This window comes from Canis lupus, chromosome 10 (assembly GCF_011100685.1).
Source record: "Canis lupus familiaris isolate Mischka breed German Shepherd chromosome 10, alternate assembly UU_Cfam_GSD_1.0, whole genome shotgun sequence".
NCBI lineage: Eukaryota > Metazoa > Chordata > Mammalia > Carnivora > Canidae > Canis > Canis lupus.
Window position 1 is genome coordinate 59,073,653 of NC_049231.1, and position 22,169 is coordinate 59,095,821.

Genomic DNA, 22,169 nt, shown 5'->3' on the forward strand with positions numbered 1-22,169 from the left:
CTCAGTTCACAGTCTTATGTACAGATGGTAACATGAGGAGCTAGAGGAGATTATGTACTGCAAATTGTGGCATCCGTATTTAAAGGTAGGAGTGAAATACACAGTGGGTAATAAGAGGCAGCTGAAGGTATGAATTTGTATCAACAGTAATACGACCCAGTGGTGTAATTTGAATCTACACATCTTATTCATTAAGTCTTTGCTAAATTAACTTCTTTATTGCATTAAGTCTTAATAAATTAAAGTGGATATTTCCTATATGACAAAGCATATAACTGGAAGCTCCCTGAAATTAAACCATAAAATCTGTAACTGTCAGAGTAGAAAACAGAAGATCCATGCAAAAGGGATTTCATAGTGCTTGGTAATGTTGTAATAACTAAACAAAGAGGGCATTAGACCAAGGTGGCTCTCATGCCTTGGTAGCCTATGTAACCAAACCCAAACTCAACCTAAGCTAGAGGTACTGTAATAGAATCAGAAAATGAAACTTAACAACAGCAATCCACAGCCAGTTAGATTCCCTCAAATAAAACAAACACTTAAGCTATAGCCAATCAAATAATTGCTTTGCTTTGCTTCTGATTCTTCTCTATAAAAACTCTGGCTAGCTTCTAGCAGTGTATGCTCCTTACCACCTCGAGTTTGGCCTTGTCAGGTTGGAATCGGTATTTGCTCAGAATTTTAATGTGCTGAAATTTATCCTTTTTTTTAAGTTTATTTTTTAATACTAAACCACTAGTCACTCAATAATGATTACCTGTTACTATTTTTAAAGCCTTATGCTAGAGGCTCCTGGGTGGCTCAGTTGGTTAAGCATCTGCTTTTGGCTCAGGTCATGATCCCAGGGACCTGCGATCGAGTCACACATCATGCTTCCTGCTCAGCAGGGAGTCTGCTTCTCCCTCTCCCTTGGTGTGCTCACTCTTTCTCTCTTAAATAAATAAATGTTTAAAAAAACTTTCTTAAAAAATAAAATAAAGCCTTAAGCTAAAAAACTTAGCTCTTAAGAATACCAAAACTCTAAATAGATTTCCATTAAAAAAATAATATGGAAGTTGACTAAAAGGTTAAATGTGTTTGTGAATCTAGCTTCAAATATGAGAGACAGAATTATTATTCCTCTCTTTCTGTCTTTATTGTGTGTGACTTCAGAGCTGAAATTCATTGAGAATATGCTGAAGGCAAAATGCTTTATATTAAGTCAGGTGGATGTGATCCAATGAAGCATTGCCAAAAATAGATGTTACTTCTCAAAATGAGTGTAACTGATTTTTTCTATAAGTGAAATGTATAAATGATTAGATATATACTAATAGTATATTCTCAATTTATGCCTGTTAAATGTTAAAATAACATTTTCTATGTATGTGTGTGGCCAGGAATATTTTCATTAACATTCCAGTAAAGCAGATTATATCATATATTGAACTGGATTTCCAGTTGACTACATTTTAATCTATTGTAATAGCTTTATTGAGATATACTTCACATGCCATATAATTTACCCATTTAAATTACATAATTTAGTGATTGTTAGTTTATTCAAATATGTGCACAAGCATCACCACAGTTAATTTTAGAATATCTTAGTCACCTAAAAAATAAAATAAAATTCATACCATATAGCTATGACCCTCCCCCATTATTCTATCACACTACCTAACCCTAAACAACCGTTCATCTACATTCTTTCTCTACAGATTTGCCTCTTCTGGTATTTCATATAAATGGAATCATGTGATATGTGGACTTTCATGACTGGCTTCTTTCATTGAGTATAATGTTTTCTAAGTTCATCCATGTTATACCATGTAACAGTAATCCATGGCTTATTTATGGCCAAATAATATTCTATTGCATGGATCTGTATTTTTTTAATACCTATCAGTTAGTGGGTATTTGGGTTGTTTATAGCTGTTGGCTATTAAAAATAATGCTGCTATAAAAATTTATGTGCATAGTTTTGAGTGGACATAAGTTTTTCTCTTGGATATATATGAGTGGAATTATTGGGTTGTGTGATAGTTTTATGTTTAACCATTTGAGGAACTGCCATACTGTTTTCCAAAGTGGATGCACTATTTTATATTCCAATCATCAGTGCTTAAATGTTCTCATTTTTCCACATTCTCACCTACCTATTATCTTTTATTTCAGCTATCCTCTTGGGTGTGAAGTGATACCTTATTGTGGATTTGATTTTCACTTCTTTGATGAGTAATGATATCAAGCATTTCTTTATCTACTCAATGTATTCTTTGAAGGATATTTATTTAGATTCTGTGTTCATTTTAATATTAAACAGTCTTTTAAGATTTGACTTATAAGAGGATTCTTTTATATTCTAAGTATAAGCCCTCTGTCAGTTACATGATTTCAAATACTTTCCCATTCTGTGGGTGATTTTTAAATTTTCATAATAGTTTCCATAGAAGCCGGAATGTTTTTAATTTTGATGAAGTCCAATTTATCCTTTTTTGTTGTTATTTAATAAGTAATTTATATATCTAAGCTCAGAAAGATTTACCTTGATACTTTCTTTTAAGAGTTGTATAGTTTTAACTCTCGCATTTGGGCCTTTGATCTACATTGAGTAATTTTTGTATGTGATGTTTGGTAAGGATCCAATTCCATTTCTTTTTTTTTTTTTTTTTGCCTGTGGTTATCCAGTTGCACCATTATGATTTTTTGAAAAGATTATTCTTTTCAACCCATATATATATACATTTATTATCTGATCCCTCCTTTAAGCATTAATCAAATACTTCATCAGTATTTAAGTCTATTACCAGTGCCACAATGGCAAGTATCACTATCTTGGTTAAAATTGCTTTATAGTAAATTTTGAAATTGGAAAGTGTGAGTTCTCCTATTTTAAATAAGCTTACACTCATAAGTTCTCAAATACTGAGAAGGCCTACTTAGGTATTAATAATATTATACAAAACAGTATGGAGTTTCCTCAAAAAGTTAAAAATAGAACTACCCTATGATCCAGCAATTGCACTACTAGGCATTTACCCAGACAAAAATACTAATTTGAAGGGACACATGCACCCCAATGTATATAGCAGCATTATCAACAATAGCCAAATGATAGGAAAAAGCCCAAATGTCCATTGATTGATGAAAGGATAATGAAGATGTGGTATATATGTACAATGGAATATTACTCAGCCATAAAAAGAATGAAATTCTGGCCATTTGCAGTGATTTGAATGAAACTAGAATATGTTATGCTAAGCAAAATGAGTCAGTCATAGAAAGATAAATAACATATGATTTCACTCATATGTGGAATAGAAATGCAACAGATGAACATACAGGGGGAAAAAAGAGAGGCAAACCAGAAAACAGACTCTTAACTATAGAGAACAAACTGAAGATTGCTGGAGGGAGGAGGTTGAGGGGGCAGGTAGGGGAGATGGGGTAAATGGGATGAGCATTAAGGAGGGCACTTGTGAAGAGCATTGTGTTGTAAGTGATGTTATTATTCAAATTTTGAGAATCCATCATGTTTGGTATGAAATGATAGGGAAAGAAATATGTCTGGTTTATTATCCTATTTTTTCCTATTGTTTTATCCTATTATATATATATATATATATCCATACAATAAAAAGCACACTTTTTTAGTTCCTTTCTTGCCTGACACTTAATTTTTCAAAATATGTTGTTTTAATGTAATTAATATTTATTGAGAAATTTGGTTCTAGGTAATCAAGAGAAGAAAATGATTTTTTTTTTTTAGTATAACCACTCTAAAATAAAATTTCTAGCACCATTTGCATTTCTTTTCAAAAGAGCATGAAGAAAGAGGTTGTTGTCATGTGCTTCTTCTGGAGATGATTGCATTCTTTTTCTTGCTGATTTTATATTTTAGTGGGAATTATATTAGTATTCTTAGGGATAAAATGCTGGGGAGGATCTGAAATGATTAACTGATGTATTCTGGTGTTCAAAGGAGAATTGAAATTAGATGATTTTTGCTTTAAAATAATCTGGAAAGAGATGTTTAACAGCTCTATACCCCTAGGAATCCAGATGTGTCAATTTTTGAAACTCTGTTTCCTAATCTATTTTATGTGATATGTTTAGTGGATTCATTTTCTCTTTTTTACATAAGAAATTTTTTTCTTTTCTTTTCTTATTTTTTTGTTATCTTGTTTTCATCTGTTTCATTATATTAAATTGTTTCTAATTATTCTTAATAGGAAAGATTGTTAATCTTTCTTCAGTGACCTCTCATTTAAAATCACATTTCTATGTAGGTACCAGATGACTTGTACTTGTTTACATAAAGAGGAGCTTGCCTCCTAATAAGTTAGTTGTTCTTTAGTCTAAATTAATACCAGAATTAATCAAGAATTAATATGGAAAATTACTTACAATTAATAAATTCTTCTTATTATTGTATTTAATTAAGTTCTTATCATTTCTTGAAATAAATGACCCTATCTTAGTTGCTATATACCTGTATCTTTAATGTGCACACGTGCACCCACACATCACATCTCGTCACATTTATGGAAATGTTCCAAAGCTAAAGAATTGAAAAAAATTTACCATGCCATTTTCAGAGTGCCCTAGAATTAAATATATGAGCTTTTGGGATTACTTTCTTTGATGTACAAGCACCCCTGGAAATTTATAGTAATATTAATATCCAGGTATTAAAATATTTGCTATCTTCAGTTACACCTGGTAGAACTATAATGACCGTCAGTCATTTAGAGAGTGATATAATTCAGATGAGATCCCACATTCAAAATGATGGATCTTGAGGAATAATGTTTCAGTAGCAGCAAGTAGAGATTGCTGGAGTGTGTGAGCAGTCATTATAGTTGTTAACGCTACCATAACTTACAATTCATTTCAAAAATGGAAAGTTACTTTTCAAAAGTAATTTCTCCAGTTGTACTGGGTTCTTAGTTACAGGGTTTTCTCCTCTATTTCCTGCATTCTAAACATACCATGTGTCTACATTGAGCCTACATGTGGTACTTCCAAGATAATCATTTCCAATGCAAGCATGCACAAAGCTCTGTGATTGGAGCTAGAGTGCACATTGATTTAAGGTGAGTAATCTGCTCTGAGTTTTTATGAAAGCTAAAGAAATAAGCTATATATATCATGATTAGTGAAAAAAAAAGATAGTGTTTATAACAATAATTTGATAAAAGTTATAATTTATGCAGTACATTTTAAATATTTCACAAAGAATATTTAATATAATTCAAAAAGACATTTAAGTATATGTTGTAATATCCATTTTATAACTGAGAACACTAGAGCTCAAAAAATGAAACTAGGCTACCTAAATTCAACAGTTAATAAACTGCAGAACCTGGACTCAAATCCCTCTTTATATATACTATCATGAAGAGCTGAGTCTTCTGGTTTCTCCACCTTTTGTTTTATAGTTCCGTTACTATTCCTGATAATATTCCCGACTTTTTGAAAAATATAACATCACTCTGAGATGAATACTATAAAACAGCTTCCCAGTCTTTTCCCATCCCCAATAGATTGCTTTTGCTTGATATGCTTCTTTCACATTTCACATGCTTCCCCAATTTATTCCCCCCCACCCATCCCCGAATACCAATGATGCCTTTTTCTTAGGACTCCTACCTAGAATGTTTGTAAGGACATGTGAGAACATCAAGTTAGGTGATTTATAATTAGTGATTGGAAGCCCTTGGCTCTCTTAAAACTCATGTCTATCATGTGTTCCAAAATTGTTTTAAAAGACAAAATTCTCATTTCCATATAGTCTATCCCAGCACTACTCTTCTTTCCTAAACCTTCCACGTTAGCCCCTTAACATTCCTACTGGTACTATCTCTTTTAGGTCATCATCACATAAAAAATGAATGGTGGTAATTGGTATGCAACTAGATTCTATGTTTCTAGTTTCTCTAGGCAATACACCCTGAATACACTGCCACACTAGTCTTCCTAATGCAGTGACTTGAAGTGGTCAACAATGTTCTGTGGATCCAGCATAAAGTCTAATTAACTTCACTTGGTTGCAGATAAAAATTTAAATGTTCAATTAATGTAAAAGAAAAAAAATAAATGGCTACCAAGAAACCAGAGATGAGGAACAGAAACAACTTCTGGTTGGAATAAAAATTTGTGCCAGATTTTTGAAGCATAATTTAGGCAAAATTTAGCCAGTAATCAAATGTGCAAAGCCTTCAATCAGAATTGCTATAGACTGAATTGTATCCCCCCCGCCAAATTCACATATTGAAGTCCTAACTTCCTCAGACTATATTTCTATGTAGGGTCTTTAAAGAGATGTTAAGTTAAAACTGAGATCTTCAGGGTGGACGCTAATCCAGTATGACTCGTATCCTTACAGAAGGAGGAGATTAGGATATAGACATACACAGAAGGAAGACCATATGAAGACAGGGAAAAGATGGCTATCTATCTATAAGCCCAGCAGAGAGGCCTTAGAAGAATCCAACCCTGACAATATCTTGATCTTCAACTTCTGGCCTCCAGGTTTGTGCAAAATACACTTGTCTGAGCTATCCAGTCTGTGGTTCCTTGTTCTGGAAGCCCTAGGAAACTAACTAATGTTCTCCTTAAAGGAATTTTATTGTATAGAGATACAAGAATGGGAGAATGCATTAATGACTGCCAATTGAGTACCAAGTGTAATATTTTAAAAGTAGAAAATACTCCAGAAATGCTTTATTTGGATATTATATAGATACATTAAGTTGCTGCTACAAATAGAGTAAATGGAATAAATGGAAAGAGGTTCTTGCTAATGGAAAAAGCAAACTTGAAAGTAATGTGTAAAATATAATTCCATATAATAATAACAGCCTTTTAAGGTGATTTTGTTTATTTGCTGTTCTCTTGGATATCACAGTTTTTTAACAGTAGCATAGCTTACAATTCATTTCAAACCAGAAATTTACTTTTCAAAAATAATTTTTTCCCTTCAGTTGTTTCTCTTTTTAGCCTCTAGAAAATTTATTTTTACTTGTTCTTGCTGGTTATCTTTTTATGTTGTATGTAACTCTGTAAATGATCTTATATAAATTTTTCATCATTTTATAATCTGTTCCAAGTATTTTACTCTTCTATTCTTATGCTTTTTACTTTGACAAAGATTAAATTATTTTCCTGTAATCTAAAAATCACTCTGCTTCTTCTGCTGGTCGGGTGTTAATACAAAAACTAAACGTGAAAAGGGGGCCTGGGTGACTCAGTCAGTTAAATGTCCGACTCTTGATCCCAACTCAGATGTTGATCTCAAGGTCCAGAGTTCAAGCCTCAAACTGGGCTCCATGTTGGGTGTGGAGCTTGCTTTAAAAAAAAAAAAAAAAAAAAAAAGAAGTTAGAAGCACAAGTCTGTTTTATTGCATTCTCAGCACTGGGATAGTTTTTTAGTTACTAGTACAATCAAAAAAAGCATTTAATAACCTGCTTACTTCCTTGAGTCTAAGTTGCAGCCTGTAATCTTGAGGACAAAGACCCTATCAGTCTTTACCACTCTTTCTATTTTTTTTTAATTTTTATTTATTTATGATAGTCACACAGAGAGAGAGAGGCAGAGACACAGGCAGAGGGAGAAGCAGGCTCCATGCACCGGGAGCCCGATGTGGGATTCGATCCCGGGTCTCCAGGATCGCGCCCTGGGCCAAAGTCAGGCGCCAAACCGCTGCGCCACCCAGGGATCCCTACCACTCTTTCTAGTACCCCAATGCTTGACATATGATTGGTTAAGTGAAGAAATGAATAAACTTTGTAGGCATCTTTGAATATGTTCAAACATTTTATTAAGCAAATATTATATGCTCAGGATTTAACATAGCTAATACAGGAAATGTTTAAAAAAATTTTTTTCATTCATTAGAGACACAGAGAGAGAGGCAGAGACATAGGCAGAGGGAGAAGCAGGCTCCATGGAGGGAGCCCAATGTGGGACTCGATCCCAGGACCTGGGGATCACACCCTGAGCTGAAAGCAGATGCTCAACCGCCACCCAGGCATCCCTGATACAGGAAATTTTTAAAGCAATTTTTGTAAGTTTGAGAAAATTTGCTATCTCAACTGGAAGATATTTTTAATAAATATGAAAAAATAGGTGAAAAACATAAAAGGAAAAATTTGTCATTCAGTTTATAAATGCTGAATGACCTTGGTATTTAAACTATGGTCCATGGACCAGCACTTCAGCATCAACTAGGAGGTAGTTAGAAATATCAGGTCTTCTCACAGACCTACAGAAATAAAACCTATATTTTCATAAGATCATCGGATGATCTGTATACACATCAATATCTCAGAAACACTCCTGACAGATAACAAATAATGTAGATATTTAAAAGGAGCCAGAGAGTCAGGGAAGACCTCATATAGAGGGCACTCAGTGAGGTCATGTAGATACATAATTTCCAAAAATAATAAACATGCTCCAGAACACTAAGAACTTTCGAGACATAAAGTTGTACATTACTGGTTTTCCTCGTATTTAACTTACATTAAACAATTTGTATTCATTAGAAATAAAAAAAGAATATCCTTGTTTCATGCTTTTAATGTTTGAACCATTTATTCCATTACCCTGAATACTCCCTTATCTGAAATTTTTAAGTTGATGTGAACAATTAGACATCATTTAGGATTGTATCAATTGAATAGTATAATTAGTTGATGTGCAATTAATGAAGCAGCAGCAGAGACAATGTATAAGGAAAAGATTGATAACTTTAAGGTTGGTGCGGGTAAGTCAGGAGTACCAAGTTCCCTGAAACTATTAACTGCACATTAATCTTTCACGAATGTATACTTTATGCAAGTAGCATTACATTTCTGTTTGTTCATTCTTTTGAGGCACTTGAATCATAATAACATGAAAAAGGCAAAAACTATAGATCAAACCATAGTAACTAATAATTTTTTAACTTATCTTGTTTTTGTATCTGTAGTCTCTTCTAACAGACTGAATAATTTTCAAAGATGACCTTAATGGTGTAAGCCACTTAAGAAACTCATTGTTTTAAGGGCAGTACTAATTGTTAAAAACAATTTAATAAATCATTGGATAAATGGAATTGATGCTGTTTTAGTTACATAATGTGGTGACTCAGCACTTCATAACTCAACGACACATGTTAATTGTGGAGGATAATGAATAGGCAACATAAAATCACAAAAACACAAGTACAAAATCCCTTTGTACTCATCACTGAAATACAGGAAGTGACTTTTCAATTCTGACTTACCTTTCCCATTTGCTTCTGTAAGGCAGTACTAAGAGGAAAACTTTAATTTCTAATCAACATAACATAATAGTTGGGTGCTTACTGGAAGTATTTAAGGAATGCCTGACTACATAGAAAGGAAAAGTTAATTTAGAACAGAAACTTTATCATAATAATAACCATAATAATTTTATCATCATGGTAAGTCTATGTATATAGATTTAAAATAATCTCTAATACAAGATTTTGACTGATAGGAATGGCACTGAGATTCTGTAAGGACGTTAATCTTAGACAGAATGTCATCGTTTCCACATATACTTTATCCTCGGGAAGAAAATAATTCATAGTAAGGACCTTTTTAAGCAGAGCGTCTCAAACATTCCATAGTTAATATTTCATGCTTCCCTATTTATCATATCAGCTTTTTTTACAATATCATTTTTAAAAGTTTAACTATTGTCGTTATACATAAAGATTGCTTTGATTTATTATAGCTTCTCTCTATACAATGAGTTTATAATAGATATTAATACTAGGGTTTGGGGGCATTTTAAAAATAGATACATGCATTTTGGTTTTCTGCTCTCAATCATCACTATTATACAATTAATTTTACTTCTTAATTAGTTATTTTACATTGAAATAGAATTGCACTTAACCTCTGGCATTTCACTTTCCTGAGACAATAAATATTATATTGAAATAGCAAGTATTCACTTTCTAAGCACTCATCAAGCAATCCTCCTTCCTTTAGTTGCCATTCTGTTATATTATAATGTCATAATAACAGAACGAATATGTTAATGATTAACCATGTAGCATCTAATTTGGAAACTAAGTAAAAAGTAAGCTCATTTTGATATGAATCCTTTTTTTTAAAGCAAAACGTGAAGTGGAAAACAGCATAGCCTTACAAATTATCTTGCCTTGCCCCTTTGCTTTTAATATTTACAATTTCAAAATTCAATAGCTTCTCATTTTGAAAAACTATTGTGGGCTCTCCTCTATAGCGCAATCCTGATGATGCTACAGAAGAGGAAATCTCTTGTTTCCCCATTTAACTGTTATTTAAAAAAAAAAAAAAAAAAAAAAAGATGGGTCAGGGGTGGGGAGGGGAATCCCCTAAGGAAGCAGAATATCAAAAAAATAAGTGGTGGAAAAGGGGATAAAAACACTTTCCTTTCCTCTCCAATGTTCTGTTCCGCCTTGCCCATATCATTGCCTAATTACCGATTAAGAAAACAACAAGCCAGACCACACAGCCAGTTTGGCAGGGAAACATCAGGCCCTCCCTGGATTCTGCATCACCATGAGACGTGTAGGTGAGCTGGCCCACACCCGAGAATATACTCTTCTACAGTCCTCCATGGTTTGAAACAAACAGCCCATCTGTACTGGAGCTTTTCAGTCACCTCATTTCCTAAACACCAAAAAGAGGAGCTAGGTCACAGCACCTTCCTTCCCAGAGGTGACACTACTGGTCACAAAAGCTGAAAAGCATGAGACAGTATGCAGTGAAGTTGGAAACTAATGTGTCACCAGTGAAATTTCAAGCTCTACAGAAGACAAACAAGAAACTAAATAACCTATATCAGAGTCCCCTAGAAAACAGAGTTTGAAGCAAAACTTATGTTCTAAAACTACTATAATTTGTAATCCCTGTGTAGTGTGAGCGAGGGTTAGGTGAATGGAGGCAGCGAAGTGTAGGAAGCAAATGCAATGTGATGATGCATTACCAGGCTGGCCATGCTGGCATATAACTTCCCCTCCATAAGCTCCTGCTCACTGCTTAAAGGACAAAAGTGGCATTTCCTGTCTCAGATGTCAGTGTCAGCGCAGACCCCGTATCCCACAGTCCTCAAAATGTTTTCAGATTTTGTCAAATGCCTGCAGATATCGATGGAAGTGTTAAAACAGGCATTTTCAGTGGGTGTGATAACACTCCCAAGGGGCCAAAAATTGGTTCTTGGTGGTAGGGAAAGAGGTTCCAAAAAATCCTTACACCTCAGTAAAATGTTTGTGTATAAAGAACAGATAAGGGGGCACCTGGGTAGCTCAGTGGCTTAAAGGACTGACTTGATTTCGCTCAGGTCATGATCTCAGGGTGGTAAGAAGGAGCCCCGCATCAGACTCCACACCCACAGGGAAGAGTGAGACTCTCTCTGCCCCCCTCCCCACACTCATGTTCTCTCTCTCTCTCTCTCTCTCTCTCTCTCTTATTATCTCTCTCAAATAATAAATAAATCTTAGAAAAATAAAAGATGAAGAACAGATATACTGTAGTTAGGGCCAGCTGCGAAATTTGCAATGCCCCATGTCAAATGAAAACTTGGGGCATCTTATTCAAACAGCAGGGAAAGACTATCACTAAAGATATTAAAATACATTGCTTTTTCCTTTTGTCTAGAGTCTAGCTCTCTACTTGTGATGGTGTTTATTTGCTATTTAATGTCATCCAAAATAAAGAAGACTTAAAAAATTTAAATTTGGGGATGAATTTTTCCATTCATCTCTATATTGTGCAATCACCATTTTAAACCCAAATGTAAGACCAGTTTACTTAACTCCTATGTGGAATGACTAAAATTATGCAATTTGATTTTCACAGCTCATACATACATATGTATTTCTTTTTTTGACAGAACACTAGAAATATCGGACAAAACTGTCTTCTAAAGTGAGGATTTATGTACTGGCTCTTCTGTAGCTCCTGTTGATCAAATATTTACTTCTAGAGAGTTAACTCTTCACACACTTAGAAGTTCCAACTGCTTTTGGAAGTGTATTAAGGTTTCTTTTTTGCATAAATAGTCTATTTTCGTGAATGTTCCACGGGCTTTTAAAAGGAAGCTTTATTTTATACCATTAGTGCACAAAGTAGGATATCTGTTATGTCTCTTTAATGTCTTCCTTTAAATTAAAATCATTTAGGATTCCTTAGGCTATTTATTTATTTAGCATAAATAAAGGTATTCTATTTATTTAAGATTTTATTTATTTATTCATGAGAGACACAGAGCGAGAAAGAGGGAGAGGCAGAGACACAGGCAGAGGGAGAAGCAGGCTCCATGCAGGGAGCCCAACGTGGGACTGGATCCCAGATCACACCCTGAGCTGAAGGCGGAGCTAAGTGGCTGAGCCACCCAGGCTGCCCAAATAAAGGTATTCTAAAATCCTTCCTTATCTTGACTCACGTCTTCATTGTAAATTTTAGTCTTTCATTTATAAATTACTTCTTTGTTTTCTTTAATGATGCTTTGCTGTGCTTAAATTCAGATAATTGTCAGATAATTATGTCTGTCACCCTGCTTTTTTGTTGCAGGTGTTGCATTTGCCTGATATTTCTTTCTCATCTTGTAATTTTAGCCTTTGTTAATGCCTTTGTTTGAGGTGTATCCCTTTTACATAGCAAAGGGCTGGATTTTGCTTTCTGTGCCATCAGAACATCTTTTCTCTTTTATAGATTTATTTATTTATTTGAGTGGGGGAGGGACAGAGGGAGAGAATCTTCAAGCACAGAGTCTGATGTGGGGCTAGAGCTCACCCATGAGATCATGACCGGAGTGGAAACCAAGATTTGGACGTTAACCCGAACTGAGCCACCCAGGCACCCCTACATCTTTTCTCTTTTAAAAAGTGAAATAAGTACAGTTGAAAGTTCTGATAAAATGGATGTCTTTGGTTTCTGTCTTGTCAGATTATTTTATTTGTCTTTATCATTTGATCTGCTTTCTTTGAATTGCAATTTTCCGTTGTTTTCTATTTCTTTTGGCATTTAGGATTTTATTGTTGTTCCAGTGAGTACACTTAGGCTATTATTGTTATATAATTTCCTCAATCCCAGCCTGCCCGACCTAGAATCTTACTGATGGTGTGTCCACTTAAATCTTATACATTGCTCCTGTTCCTCATTTGTATGATAATCAACAATGTAATTTTATATTTCCCTTCACTTTCCTCTCTCTCCCCCTTTCTTTAAAAATATGTATTTATTTATTTTAGAGAGAGCGAGAGCATGCATGTGTGTGCTCAAGCAGAGGGAGGGGCAAAGGGAGAGGGAGAGAAAGGATCTCAAGCAGACTCCCCACTGAGCACAGAGCCTGACTCAGGGCTCTATCCCAGGTCCCTTAGATCATGACCTGAGCTGAAATCAAGAGTCTGATGCTTAACTGATGAGCCACCCAGGTGCCCCCTCCATCCCCTTTTAAACTGTGTTATTTCTACTTTGTCAGAGCATGTACTATGTGTGGATTGTTCTTATATTTCTATACCTAACTTTCCTGTTCACCTCTAGGGTAAATGAAGTTTGATATTAACAAGATCATTAAAGAAGAGCTCATTAGTACAAAACTACTTAGTATTGGATGTTCAAAACTGATTTTTCATAGCCTTCCTTTTTGAAGGAAAATTTAGTTAGATATAAAACAATATTTTCAAGAAACTCAGATTTGATAACTATGCAGGTTATAATTTTATATATAGCCATGAGATAATAAAAATGTAATGTGTAATGCAAATAACTGGCTTAAAAATGTAATCACTGAAACACTGTAAAATAAGTTAAGAAATGAAAAAAAAGAAGTATAAAACTGATAAAGGCACCTGGAAATTACAGATGGTATTATAAAGTTGTAACCAAATATTTTGATAATTTCATTGTCTGTAATAGTTCTAAGTGATCTGATCAAAAGACAAAGATCATCAGACTTGATTTTAAAAATCTAACTTTTTATAATAAGTTCATCTAATACACTTAAAAGTAAAAGACATAATAGAGATATGACACGTATATATCCGCATTAACAACTGTAAAATGATCTTTGGACAGAAAGCATTTATAGATATGTAAAAGGTCATCCTATAATGATAAAAAGTGTATTTCATCAGGAAAACTATTTTGAATTACTATGTCTAATTATATGATCCCAATATGAAAGAAGTAAATATTACTAGAAAAGATATAAATATTATTAATTATACTGGGAAATATTAACATACTCTTCAGTAATTGATAGAAAAGTCAGACAAAAATAAGGATAGAACAGTTTTAATAAAAAAAAGAACAGTTTTAATAAAGGAGACGTCTAGAATGCTGCATCTATAAATTTCAGACAGAACATCTTTATTTCACACTCACATGGATAATTTATGAAGGTTAATCATACATATACTGCTGTGCCATAAAGCAGTGCCAACGCATTTCAAAGTTCTGAATTCATAGTGAATGTGTTTTCTGACCTCCTAGAAATTAAGCTAGAAATCAATAAGAACGACTAAAATCCGAACAGACCTCAGTGTTTGAAAATTAACAAAGATGAGCCTTTCAGGAATTGAAAGTCATGATGTACCTTGAACAGAATGTATTTTTTCACTTGAAACTGTGTAAATGAGAGGAGGCAGGAGGGGATGAAGGGAGAGAGAAATTCAGAGAACGAGGCCTACTTTTCTCAAACACCGTTGAGAAATATATTTAAAATGAAGGGTAAATGCTACTCATCAAATACATTATTATTTTCTATTTCTGATATTGTTAATTTATTTTATCTTTCCCCTCTTTTGGCTTCCATGATTTTTAAAATCCCTGCAGGCAAATCTTCCTTGAAAACAAGCAGCTCAGACTACATGACTCGGGGATGGCCTTGCCTCTGTCTGCATTAAGGCAGCCTGTAGCTATGAGAGGCATCCTCTTACTTGACGGGTTTTTCATGGGCAGTGATGCCCACTCATGTGGCAGACATCCAAGGGAGACTTCTCTTCTCCTCTTGAGATTTTTCAAATTGGGACCTCAGCTTAGAGGTCTTTTATGTGCTTCAGGCCCCCTCCAGCAAACAGTTATGATATCTCTCAGTCCCTAGTTTTCCACAGCCTACCATTCCCAGACATTCTGTTTCCTCCTAGTAAATGCCTTTTTGGGTAAACTGTCTTCTGAGATAACTAATAGTGGCTCCTCGAATGCGAGCCACATTAGACTATGAGAGTCAGTCCCCTGACCTCTCCTGTTAATGGACATAAAATAAAATTCACATTCATCCTGTCTGTTCTGCCATCAGAGGCTGCACTAGCCACACCTTGCCTTTAGACTTTTTAAGATATGAGTCACATCTATTCCCTATGGCTCCCAAACTCTGGTGACATTAGTTTAATTTTTCAGATGGTTCTCTGAATTCTCCCCTTCATTTGGCTTGGCTGAAAAGAGAAGAAATGTCCCAGGTTTCTGATAACCCTTTTTACATAAATCCTTTCTAACCCCTGCTGACCCAGGATCATGACCTTAGAAGCACCCAGAAGGATGAAATAAGCCACATGCAGCAAAGCTTTTTTTTTACAATTTGTTATTGTAAATAATGCAATAAGTAAATAATTTAGCACCTGAAATTCAAGCATTTAGGAAATCTGAAATTCTAAGACAACAGGAAAATAAGAGTTAACTTCCAGCTAAAGGTATGGATATATGCACATAAGTGTATATGCTATTACATATAAATGTTAATGATACTACATATACCTGGGCATCCATTTTATATGCCACATACATGTGCACAAACACATATACCTGTACAACACACACAGTTAATAAACCAGCATAACAGTGTCTATGTATAATATATCAATGTCTTTCACAAGTTATTGAAACAGTTTATTACATATTAGACAACAATTACCATTATAGAGATGGAAACCAATTATCTTGTTATTCTTTTTGAGCTCTGAATTGGGGAGAATAGAGTTTAAAATTTGAAAATATGCAAATTTACAAAGAGTCATTTATTAAGTACCATGTTAATTTTAGATCATCAATATTGACATAGAAGATACCAAATTTAACAAAGTTGGATTTAGTCATTATAAAATGGGGATGATTACTTTGATTGCAATAATTTTTCTTTGGAAGACATTTAGCCTACCATTTAACTACTGGATATATGTTGATTTAGGTGTATAGTCTCTGACCTATATAAAACTAAATATACTACAAACCAGAAGCCCCAATCCTAAAATTGTAAGTAGCATAGTGTGCACAGATGGAATAAAGAAAAGTCCCAGGGTTGCCTAAATTCTTTAACTGGTTTTCCTAGAACTTGTCATCAGGATCTGAGAAAAGACGAGGTTAATAAATAAAAAAAACAAATAATAAAGCTAAAATAAGATAACAATTTACACAGATTCTTTAGCAAAAGAAAAACATAATGGATACCATATGTGAAAAATGCTCAACATCGCTAGAAACTGGCAAAAAAAATTAAAACACAGTGAGATGCCCTCTTTCACCCGCAAATGAGCAATCAGAGTAAAGGTGAACTGAGATGGGCACTTTGATACACTGCTTAAAGGAGTGTAAATTGCTGTAATCCTTCTGAATAGCAATTTGACAATCAAGGACCTGAGAATGCTTCATTATCTTTGCCCCAGTAATTTTACATCCAGAGTGAGGCAGTAACTCTAAATACAACCTCATGAATAAAGGCATCTGTTGTGAAGTTATTTATAATACTGAAAACAATCAAAATGTCCAAGAAGAGAATGCTTAATTAAATTGTTATACTTACATATGAATGTTAAGCAACCTTTGAAAATTATGTTTATGCAGAAGTAGTTATGGGAAAGTACTTATGGTGAAGTTAATAATAACTGACAAAAAATACATAAAAAAAGGATCCCAACTATGGGCAAATATGTCCTGTAACTCCTGGCAAAAACAAATATAGATATATTTGCAGGAAGATATCCTCGAACTCAGACCCCTTAGTGCCGCCACAAGTGAATTCTATCGATTTATGAACTGAAAAGGAATCATGAAATTGAGGCACTAATCAGCAACTGTTAGAGTACCTCAAATATAATAACCTCTATATAAAGGAGAAAAATTACCTTTAGTATGTTTGAAAAACACAGAGGAAAGAAATGATGACTAACAAATAAACCATTACAAATGATAAGAAAATTTTGATAAAGAATCAAATAGGATCTTTCAAATAAAAATACATATATGTAATATATGACATAATAATGTTTAATAAAAAATAAAACTGAATGCTTATTTAAATACTGCTAAGGAGTGAATAGACTAGACAACAGGGCTGAATTTCACATGGCATTTTCTCTTAAGGTGGCCCTTTATTTTCAACAATCTACATTCTTTATATTTGAATTTGAAAACAGAGAAATAGATTCTGCAAACATCCACTTAAATAAGATTGATGACATTTACACTCCTGTGAAGATATTCCGACATATTTCTTCCTTTGTCCTAATGAGTTTATTTCAAGATTTCTCTTCTTCTTGTGCTATGGACAGAACTAATACGAGAAGCAGTTATGTACTAATTAATGTATTCTCATTGCCTGGGGCTTTGTTTTAACCCATATGAATGTCAAAATTGATTCTGTCAATTTTCTCCTCCTTTAGAGGAGTTGATTGTGACCTCTACATAGAATATGAAAGTTCATAATATTGTCCATGTAAGCTCCTAAAATTGTGAAGTTGGAATATGAGGAACTAGTCTGTAGTATAAGCAATAAACTGCAATCTAGTGATCTCTTAACTTTTGAAATGCATATCTCTGAACTACAGCATGCCATGTTGGCAATAAGTTTCTCATATGCTCAGTAGACTTGGATGACATATTCAAAATCCAGAGCAGTACTGACATATGGTATGAGCCTTTCAAAAATAATGAATGTGATGATACTCATAGTATCACCATTGGTAAGAGTGAACAAGAAAATGCTTATTAAGTGGAGGATAGTTAAATACATTGAACAATATTCAGCAGCAATTATAAGTATGAGGTAATGCAAATACACAAAATAAAAGATTCTCCAAATATTTAAGTTAGAAATAAAAAATAACAAGCATATAAAGCATAACCCCAGTTGTATTACAAATGTTAACTAAAAGTCACACGTGCTGCTATTGATTTTTATGCATGGAGAATCATTGTATCATTAGCAGTGTTTACTGCTGAAGGGTTAGGTTGGGTTGAGGGGGAATGAATTTAATAACTCTTTCCAGTACCAAATTTTGTATTGTTTACTTTTATTCACTAGCATTTATTCTTATATTATTTGATGAATTAAAAATAATCCAGGTAAAGTTGCAGTATAACCTCATAGAGTACAAGACAAAACAGATTAATTGGGAGGTAGCTGAATTTTTATTGCTTTTTCAGGGCAAATACATACTTTTAAACATCTTTTCCCCCCAAAATGCAAATGCTTCATCTCTAATTTTTTAATATACCACCCATTGATTTTAACCTGTTTTCCCCACAGTTTGACCCTAATTTCCTCTGTGTATGTTCTTCAGCTTAAGAGAGTACAGAGAGACAGGAAGGAAGGTGACAGGCAGGTATTAATGCAGAGTCTGAGATTTTTCCCTACCTGAAGCCATGATATTCCTGGTCAGAGACAAAGGACTTATTACTAACAATAGCAATAGCAAGTGTATTGGTGTTTTCTTATATCATTTCCCTTAGCCCATCTTCCTACTGGGAAATGCAAAGAAAGCCAAATGACACCTGCAATTATAATGGGTTATATTACAGGAAAAGAACCCTGAGCTTACAATATAAATCTCCTATAAATGGTCAGTTGGCATGCCTGACACTATTTTTGTCAGCCTAGATTATTTATTATGAAAACATGCTTGAAAAGTGGTCCAGTACCAAAAAGAAAACCAACCCCTGTGCTTGTAAGACAGACATGCTGAAATAGAAAACATCAAAAAACATACGAACGTCATTTTGATGAGTCGCTGTTTGAGAGCACTACAAGCGTCTATCACATCACTGAACTGTAGAGCATGTTTCTCATAAGTAAATACCCTGTACTATTTAATTGGATGAGCTCTGATAGTATCTTAACAATTGTTTAAAAATGCACAAAGAAGGAAACTAAGATTTATGAAAATCTTAGAGATGGGTGGGAGAAATGTTCATTGAAATTTAAGATAAGGGATAAACCATTGCTAGTAGAAATAGTCAAAAATAGCAAAAATATAGTAAAACAATACTCCTGGCTAGAACTATAAAGATATTTGGAGAAAATGAGCTATATTACCCTGTATTTTGTGAGACTACACTAAGAAATTCAAAAGAAAAATATTAACAATAAATATTTTTAACTCATTCTTCCTTTCTTCTGGAAAATCAATTCCAGAGCTGTGTTTAGGAAAAGATACATATTTTCAGTGGAGAAACCTGGCAGATACTATCTTAACCAAGGGATCAAGTTTAGCCGCACCAGCACATCACTACTTATTGACATCATGTACTTCTTAATAGATTCGTTGAGAAGGGCACAACATTACTTCTGTGGTATACTTGCCAAAAAGGCATATGCTTAATCCAATCATGAAAAAGCATCAGATAAATCCAGATCTGGAGACATTTTACAAAATGAACTGCCTGGCACTCTTCAAAGTGTCAAGGTCATGATAGACAAGGCAAGATTATAGAACTGTCACAAAATGAAGAAAACTAAGAAGATGTAATAATAAGGTATCCTGGATTGGATTCCAAACGAGAAATATAATATTAGTAGGAAAATTAATAAATCCTGAATAAACCTGTATGTTAGTTAATAATACTACACTAATGATTAATTCTTAGTTTCATCAGTTATCCTATGGTTATGTTAAGATGTCAACATTAGGGGAAATGGGTAAAAAGTATATGGGAATTTCTGTACTATTTTTTTTTTTTTGCTTCTTTTGTAAGTCTAAAATTATAAAAAAATTAAGGTGTATTAAATCAAGAAAATAAATGAGAAAAATAAACCATGATTTTATTTACCCTGGAGTATCACTGTATATCATTAAATTTTTTTAACAATATTTTATTTACTTATTCATAAGAGAAACAGTGAGAGAGAGGCAGAGACATAGGCAGAGGGAGAAGCAGTCTTCCAGCAAGGAGTTCAGTCCAGGACTCTATCCTACCCCGGAATCATGCCCTGAGCCAAAGGCAGATGCTCAAACACTGAGCCACCCAGGCGTCCGTGTAGATTATTAAATTAATAGCCTCCAATGAGTCATATCTCCTAGTACTCACACCTTCATACATTGACTCAGATATGGGTCCTTGATTTGGCTTAGCAATGGCAAATCAGCAAACATGAGATAAGTAGAGGCTTGATAAGTGCTTGAACATTGGTATTTATTCTCCTAGGATGTCATGGCTGCTATTTGCTTTAGCAGGTTATTTTGCTGAAGTGGCCAAATGGAGGAGGATGGGGCACCTCAGACAACAGGCATAGCTAACTAACCACCAGACATGTGAATGAGACTCTTTTGGACAATCCAGCCCCAGACAAGCTACCAGATGACAGTAGCTTTACAGCAGACATGCATAATATTTACTGTGGCAACTACTCAACTATGTGCGTAATTTGACATGTCATTTATGTTCAATAAAGTGAATGCAGTAAACAATACTTTAAAAAATGGGTACACATTCATTGTAATCTAGCATAACTAAGATCAGGATAATGCTTAAGGCCCCTTAGATCTGTACTCTATGTGTGGAGATTTTCTCCTCTATTTCTGAATAGTGAAGGTAAGTAGTATCTCTAAGCAATGGATGGCTTCTTGTAGGTGCCTTCTAATCAATAGCTGTAGGAAGAAAGAGCTCATCTCTGTGAACTGGAAATGGCATCTGTTTGGCTATCATCTGCTTTGCATTGATAGCTGCTCTCCTGTATTGCATGCAGACCTCTTGCTATAAAACTCATGGTAATTTAATGGAATATTCAGACTTATTTCTTAAAGATAGAGGAGCCTCTTGACCGTACAAACAACAAAAACAGATACAATCAAATGTGTATGCTTTGGCCAGCATTTTCCTCTGGATTTACAAAACCCTGAGATAAAACTCTTACTCACAAGTATTCCCAGTGGTTCAGTCTTTCCTTACAATAACTGTGCATGGCTTCTCTGACAGGCTCTGATTCAGGGGAATAAATGAAGTGGGTTTCTTTCAAGAAGCACAGACAGCCTCTAAGTACAGCTCTCAGGTATTTAGACTGTTGCTCTTTTAACCCTGTATCCTCTTGGTCCTCACCAGATCTTTAAGGGGAAGCCCTTGGATTTCCCTGAAGCCCAGAGCTCAAGATGAAGACCTCCGGTTCTTGTGTCATCAGTCTCCTTTTTACTAAGGACACAAAGAACTATGCATTGGATGCTTCCCTCAGGCTTCCATAAGATAGATTTCTTCATTACCAGCTACTCTTTTTCTTTCTATTTTAAATGTGTTTTGCTTTAAGAAATGCTATTGTGCTGCTACAGAAATAATGAAAGGAGAAAATAAATTGTAAAGCAGTCTATTTTTTTCTAGATGGTGTATCAACTGCAATCTTTCAATGAAGAAATCTTATTTGCTAAAATGTATATGAATTTGAAATGAAATATAAATCCACCATTATTTTCAGATGATATTATATATTAAAAACCCCAAAGTACCTACAGATACAATATTATAATTAAGAAGATAATTTAGCAAAGTTGGGGATACAGGGCCAATGTACCAAAATATATCAACTCTATTCACTATACATTAGCAAGAATAAATTTGACAATGAGATATAAATGCTACCACTTATAATACCTTCAAAAATTACTGTTATTACTATTTTTAAGTAGACTTCACACCCAGAGTGGGGCCCAAACTCATGACCCTGAGATCAAGACCTGAGCTGAGATCAAGAGTTGGACACTTACCCAACTGAGCCACCCAGACACTCTATAAAATTATTAAATGCAAAACTACAACGAAATAATATTATGTATTCATTAGATGTTAAAACAATTAAACATCAAATGTTAGTGAGGATATGGAACAAGCCGAACTCTTACATGTTGCAATTATCAGACAGCAAAGTGTTAGAACTAATCTGGAAATAGTTTTGGCGATGTCTTGTGAACTAAATAGTCATC

General features: G+C 34.2%; 1 long non-coding RNA gene across 3 annotated transcripts in view; it reads left to right on the forward strand.

Moving 5' to 3' along the window:
- The window catches only part of LOC111097760, a 79,068-nt gene extending 66,755 nt beyond the window's left edge, over positions 1-12,313 (forward strand). For 2 of the 3 annotated variants that reach the window (XR_005366022.1, XR_005366021.1), the window contains 3 exons: positions 4,936-5,081; positions 6,374-6,519; positions 12,257-12,313. This is a non-coding gene — a long non-coding RNA (uncharacterized LOC111097760). The remainder of the gene's footprint in view (positions 1-4,935; positions 5,082-6,373; positions 6,520-12,256) is intronic. The other variant, XR_005366020.1, reaches the window with a different exon arrangement.
- Positions 12,314-22,169: the final 9,856 nt, after the last annotated feature.